Source organism: Coccinella septempunctata, chromosome 7, assembly GCF_907165205.1.
Source record: "Coccinella septempunctata chromosome 7, icCocSept1.1, whole genome shotgun sequence".
NCBI classification, from domain to species: Eukaryota; Metazoa; Arthropoda; class Insecta; order Coleoptera; family Coccinellidae; genus Coccinella; species Coccinella septempunctata.
In genome coordinates this window covers 15,383,388-15,389,787 of record NC_058195.1, presented here as the reverse complement: position 1 = coordinate 15,389,787, position 6,400 = coordinate 15,383,388, and the positions used below count along the sequence as shown (strand labels likewise).

General features: G+C 30.7%; 1 protein-coding gene across 2 annotated transcripts in view; it reads right to left on the bottom strand.

Annotated features, from left to right (window-relative positions):
- LOC123316271 (synaptotagmin-15-like) overlaps positions 1-6,400 on the bottom strand; it is a 153,408-nt gene that overhangs the window by 24,896 nt on the left and 122,112 nt on the right. The gene's annotated exons all lie outside the window — the stretch shown is intronic.

Below are 6,400 nucleotides of genomic sequence, written 5' to 3'. Positions count from 1 at the left end.
TTGAATACGTTCTCAAGAAACTGATTTTAACTTCTTCATAGGAATATATTATTATAGTTGTTGACTTAATTGAACAAGTTGTAACATGAATTAATCAAAAATTTGCTGGCAGTCTTCTTTCACAATATTTTTACCACTGTATTGAAAAATCATTGCTTAATTTGATCGGTGATAAATTCCTCAAGCGATCAACTTAAATACAGTGTGAATTTGAAATCTGCAAATTGGATTTATGATATTGCTCGAAATTCTCTTCAGAGCTAAAATATTTTGAAGCTTGAGCACTTTCGGTTATATTGAAAATAAATTCGTTCAAACATTTTTTTTTCATTTTTTCGATTTTACAATTTTTTCTCTTCTGAATTGAGTATGAGCATTCAATGCTGAATACATTTCTGTTAAAACCAGTGTATTCATTCCAATAATGTTCAAAATATCGAATAAAAACCTGAGAACAAAGTAGATATGAGTATTCATTATTATGTTTATTATTCCTATTCTAAATTTCTTAAGCACAAACAGTTTTCACATTTTTAAAGTCGAAGAATGTGGAAACATTGCACAATTCTTGAAAAAACTTGTCACAGGGTGTTCGAAATGTTTTTTTTTTAAATTGGGATCAAGATTTGCTCATTAATTTCGTTTTTCAAAAGAGAACACAATTTTTTATGATTGCGTTGGACTCTGCGAAGAAAAATAATGATTGTGTTGAAACAAGTTAATGCTCCTAAAATTAATAATTCTTTAGTTATTTAGGTTTTTATCATTTATTTCGTACGTAGAGTCAAATTAATAAAATCTGCTACATATCAATAATATACATATATGTTCATAGAAGATGAATACCTATCCCCAAATTCATTCATTCAAATTCTGTATTTTGGGTTTTTTTCAAATAAATGAATTCAGAGAAGTGGTCTGTCACTTGTGGATTATGGGGAAAATTTATCTTCTATGATTATTAATATAAAAGAGATATTGAATTGTTCTCTACGTAGGACATAAATTCAGAAAATCCTAAATAACACAGGAATTATTCATTTTGCGAGCATTGACATATAAGAACACTGTCATCATTTTTCTTCGCAATCATAAAAAATTAGGGTTCTAATTTGAAAAACGAAAGATATGGGCAAATCTTGATCCCAATTTTCGGCACATAATTTAGAATACCCTGTAGCAAGTTTTTTAAAATTCAGGAAATGTACAATATTCCCACATTCTCCGACTTAAAAAATGTGAAAAGAGTTTGTGCGTTTAAGATACATATTTAATAGAATATAGAATAGAATATATTGAGGAATATAATACTGATTAACTCATATCTCCCTTTTTTTAGTTTTTTTTTCGATATTTTGAAAACTATCTGAATGAATACAATGGTTTCAACAGAAATGTATTCGGCATTGAGTACCTACTTAATCATATCAGAAAGGAAAAAATGGAAAAAAAAAATTTGAACAAATTTATTTTCACTCCTTGTATAATCGGAAATACTCATGCCCAATTCTCACTAGAGAATTTCGGACAATATCATAATCCCAAATTTCAGTTTTTAAATATGTCCAGTTCTCCAAAAACGTCTAATAAGTAGGCACTCGAACTTCGGACAACCTGCCTATTACATGGAAACTACTCTGGGCCAGTTTCATACTCAATTTTGAATGAAATCCTTTCGCCTATTATTGAAGTGGCCGTTAATGTCAAACACTAGTAATATTTCAAGATTTTATTTAGGTTGATGGTTATTTTTATTATATTCATATTTAGAATTGGAATATTGCAAGAATATTCCCATTAATGCAGAAGCATAATTCTGTTTCATGTTAATTTCTTCGAAAGAATAGAGTTCAATCATCCACTACTGATGCTTATTCAATTTTATTCTTATTAGGTGAGTGTATTTATAGGTAAGCATCTGTAAAACTATTTATTACAAAGTTTTCACAATGGTGTGCATTAAGAATTGAATAAATTCCATCTTTTTTGTAGTTGTTCTTCTAGATTGGTAGTATTATAAAAGACGGTCAGTTAATGACTACTAATGAGTTTCCCAATATATCGTGATGAGGGACATAGATAACCTGTCATTCATTGAGAGATATCTCAATTCGCCGGATATTCTCATAAAAAATACTTATTCAAAAGTCCCAACATATTGTCTGTTATCTATTTCAGGATATCTACACTTGGTACACATATAGGTATTCTAAAAATATAAGATAAGAAATCCTTCAGTAAATCGCATTAGTAATTTGCCATCTCAAACTGTGGATTTTCGTTCTATTATTTTCTATTAATATTTATGGAATCCATAAAATGAATTGGTAATTGGATGAATATACATATAGCGTGCCAAAAAAGTAATGTAACTGGTCAATAATTCTTGTACGAAGAATTATTGAGGAAAATCCTGGCCCCCGTCGATTTTTAATTTCAAAAGCAATTTATCGTATGCTTTTGTGAATTCGATATTTTTCACCCCCTACAACTCTCTACTTTATATTTTCAAATGGGATATATGGATTGTGATACATCAAATGAAAGGTAGTTTGATTACCTACCTATTCAGCGATGTGGCTTAAAGTAGAATTGGTTGTGCCGTTTGTTTTTATTAAAAAATTACGGAATAATTAACAATTTGTGATTGGAGATTGGTGCAAAAAGACCAATGTTCTTTTACCAATTATTATTAAAAGAAATCCACGAATCCATAAAATTGTGATTTCGGATGCAGGTCTCCCTATGCTTTTTTGAATTTGAAATCTCTTACCCTTTACGCTCCACACCCCTCTATTTTTTTTCAAATATAGGAATATATTGATTGGGATATACAGCCTGCCAAAAAAATTAACATATTCCTATTTGAAAAAAAAAGCAGAGGGGTGTGGAGCATAAAGGGTGAGGGTTTTCAAATTCTATGGCTTAGTGGATTTCCTTTAATAATATTTAGCAGAAGAATAATGGTCTGACTGCGATACTCTCCAATCACAAATTCTAAATTATTTCGTGATTTTTCAATAAAAGAACGGCACAAACAATTCTTCTTTTAGCAATATCACACATTTGATGTATCACAATCCATTTATTCCCATTTGAAAAATAAAGTAGATAGATGCGTAGGGGTGAGAAATAATTTGATGAGCTCAAATGAAATGACATTGGTCTAACGCCACTGTCTTTCGATGGCGGCAAGATCTCTGTGAATCTCTATTCAGAAGTAGTAATCACTAATTCATGATTTACTCTTGTAATATTTATTTCGCATAATTTTGATTTCAAGTTGAGTTTTCTGACGTATTGATGTCAGTGGGCCTGATTTTTCCTTTGATAAGGAATATTTTTTTAAAATTAAGTGTCCATGACACTTTAATGATTGTTTTTCGACGTCTTTATATTCGGGTGAAATTTTGGTTGAGCGCCATTGGCGACTTAATCAAATAAAAATATTTTCATATCTTCATTTGGTATAAGACAGTCTCGATTTAAAGTGGTCAGTGAAAAAAATGGACCTTCGATATGCATAATGAACCATTGATACTCATTCAAGAATTGAAGAAAATTTGTTGAAATATAAACGTATTACCCATCGGTCAAATTTTCATTAGAGCTCTTACCGTTATGAAAATTTTACGAACTCATTAGCGGTTCAATGATGAAGCATTAGGGATTAATAAATAGGATCTTCCTTTAAAATATGTCACTAAAATTATCTTGAAATTTAATTTCGATTATATAATATAAAAATTTTGCTCTTCTAAACTAAATGGCGAAAGCGCAGGAAATACCAGACAAAAAGAGCATGATACTTTCCTTAGTATAAAGCAGGAACACTTGTGGTCGAGAGTAGAAAGTTGTTCTAAAAATAAGAGAAACATAAGGCAAATATATCTCCTATTAAGGAATAAAATTTTCCAAAATCCATTTGAGTGTATGATTTCAATCATTACTATTTTTCTGTATTGAAATCCTCAATTTTCATCCATTTATCAACAAATTGGAGTGATATGTTTCAATTCGAATGGATGTTAAGTGAAAGTTTGATACCCCTGAATGTAAAAAAAGTTTTGACTTAGTGTTATTTTACCTTTAAGCACTCTGGATAGAAAATTATCTTTGACCCAATATGTATACTAGTGTACTTTGCCTGCTGATTGAGTCTGCTGGTGCCATCTATTCATGAGAAGTTGAAGTGAAAAGTATGCTCTCAACTCAATTTCTAGACAATTGCAGCCGTAGTTTAAGTACTCAATAATATTAGGGACGTTCTGAGCAGGTACTAGCTCAAAAAAAAAATGCTTTTCAAATCATTATAGAAATAATGTATTTCGATTATAGAAACCTTCATTTGGCCCAACTACTAATTGATACTTCCTGCTGCCGCACCAGTGGAATTGCAGTTATTTTTCAGTTTCAGCGAATTTATGGATATAATATGTAGGTAATTCAGTTTTTTGAAAACTCTCCCCAATTATATGACTTGACGCGGACATTTTTCAACAATATTCAAACAAAGGTTTTGCTGTTGGACAAATATTTTATAATCCCAGTTCTTCATCTGACTCTTGCAAATCCTTTTCCATTTCAGAGTAAAGTTAAAATAGATGTAATGCGTTCTATGTTCTAACAAAACATCTAGCTCTAGTTCTCTCATATCACTGGCAATCTTATTTGGAATAAAAGTTACGACAGTATCCCTTCATTCTTCCGAATTATACATTGCTGTAGACAGTGTAACTGTAGAATCTTAATTCGGCCACAAAAATACGATATTGTTGGATACATATTTCGTTTAATTCGGGATTCAAAGAGCTTTTTAATGATGTCATTCTATATGTCCCATTTGAACAATAAGAGAAAAAGATGCATTTTCCAAATGTGGTAACACTGCTCCGGGGCTCTCAAAAATGATCTGTTTATAAAAAGAGCTCAAAGTTAGATATTCCTAGTTTTTTGGCGAAAACTCCAATTCGATAGCTAGAAAGATGACCTACTCATAGTATTTCGAATATTGGACCATTTTTGCTGAAAATTATCGATAAATCCGAAACGGGCAATCTGAGATCCATAAAACTATAGGTATATATTATTTGATTTCGTCTTTTTAAGTTCTATTTAATTGTAGAATGAAATAGAGGGTGTTCCATTTGAAAAAAAGGTAACTTTGCATTGCCACTTTGCACACACATGAGTTAGTGGTGTTGTATTAGAATGATTGATGCAGAAACTTGAAAATTTTTTCGGAAGCTCCTAGCTCCTATAGATTCGCATATAAAGTATAGGGTCTTTTTCAGGCGGCCCTGTACTTATGGTGTGAAGTAATGACACAAGAGTAATGCGTTTTATGGTCTCTCAATATAAACTTGCACATGTAGAAATTATGTTCATCATTCAACTACCAACCTACTTTTCGACCGAACTATTGAATATTTTTCGTCATTAGCCAAATAGGATTTGAAATATGGACCACTTGTTGTTCCAAACATTTAAATACACAATACTGATGAGATACTTTTCATATAATCCTCAATTTGAAAAAATAGCAATGAAATATCCCCTTTTTCAGTTTTTAACTATTTCCTCTCTACACTACAGTAAATAAATAATCATTATCTAATTTCTACAATTGAAGCAACAATTTTTACTACAACTGCTTTCGAGATTCAAGAAATATAAGAGGGTGGTTACTTAGAACTTAAAAGGTTTAAGATAGACAACGTGTTAATTCATTTACAATTGATTCACGGAACTAAAATATGAATATTGAACTCCAGTTATGGAAGAGTTTTCAACAGCTCTATTTATGGCATTAGAAATCATATAATGGATAACCGGAAATAATATAGACAATTACAATAAATCTTGGTTAATTTTATATATTTTAACGAAATAATTCCATGACTAGCATCATAAATCTATTTACACTTAATATGAAACTAAAAACTATAGCATAAAAAATTTATTCACTCGAAATCTCATCATATTTGTACAGGTAGATATGCTAGTGTGGTAACAACTTTAATAACAACCTATATATAATCCGGTTTCGAGTCAACTTTTACAAAATTCCAGAATGTTACAACATCCTTTCAAACTAGACGTTGTTTCGTTCTTAAGAGGAATACAGGTATTTTTTTGAACAATCGGATTGTCGATACAGGTCCCGAAAACTTGCAGATTGTCAAGATTTTAAATCAGATTATGTTTACTGAAGACAAAATCAATCTATGTCCTGATACATACCCCGAAGGAGACAAAAGCCTTTCATTATGACCCTCTGTCGCATAACACTAATCACATGATTTTTGTGGATGCAAAAGTGTATTAAGAGTAGAAAGGAATGAAAGAATGTTTTACAGTATACTAGTTCTCGTAGAAAGAAAAATTAATTGTAACTAAA